Here is a 506-nt window from a genome sequence, read left to right as displayed (position 1 = left end):
CCTTCCCCTGCCTTCCCCTTCCTTCCTTCTTTCCTTCCTTCTTTTCTTCCTTCCTCCTTCCCGTTTTTTTCATTCAGGCCACATGTCCACTGGGTAGGGCCACTCACACCCAGGGCTGGTATCCTACCTTCAGCAAATCCATTCATCCACACCCAGAACTATGGCAATCTAATCAGTTGGACATTTCTTATTTAAACTATCACATGGGATAAAACAGTTGTGGAGGGAGATGCTTGTAGGCAAAAAATCTGCTGGTAAAGTTGTCTTAAAATGGAGAGCCTGTGTACTACCCAGACCAGCTGGAAAGTGATAGGTTTTAACGGTGTCGCAGCAGAGAAACATGCAGAAGGAAAAGGGAAAGGGGCTTTATTATAAAGGAAACAGGACTTCATTATCTTAGAGGACAGGAGAAAATTTGGAAGACAAAGAATTCTCTGGATTGGAACAAAAGAGGCGGAGGTTTTCATGGCCTTTGCCAGGGGTGGGGCTTGAGGGGGAAGTTTAGA

Source organism: Octodon degus, unplaced genomic scaffold (genome assembly GCF_000260255.1).
Source record: "Octodon degus isolate 3935 unplaced genomic scaffold, OctDeg1.0 scaffold00023, whole genome shotgun sequence".
NCBI classification, from domain to species: domain Eukaryota; kingdom Metazoa; phylum Chordata; class Mammalia; order Rodentia; family Octodontidae; genus Octodon; species Octodon degus.
The sequence above is the reverse complement of the archived record's forward strand: the minus strand, read 5'-3'. Positions refer to the sequence as shown.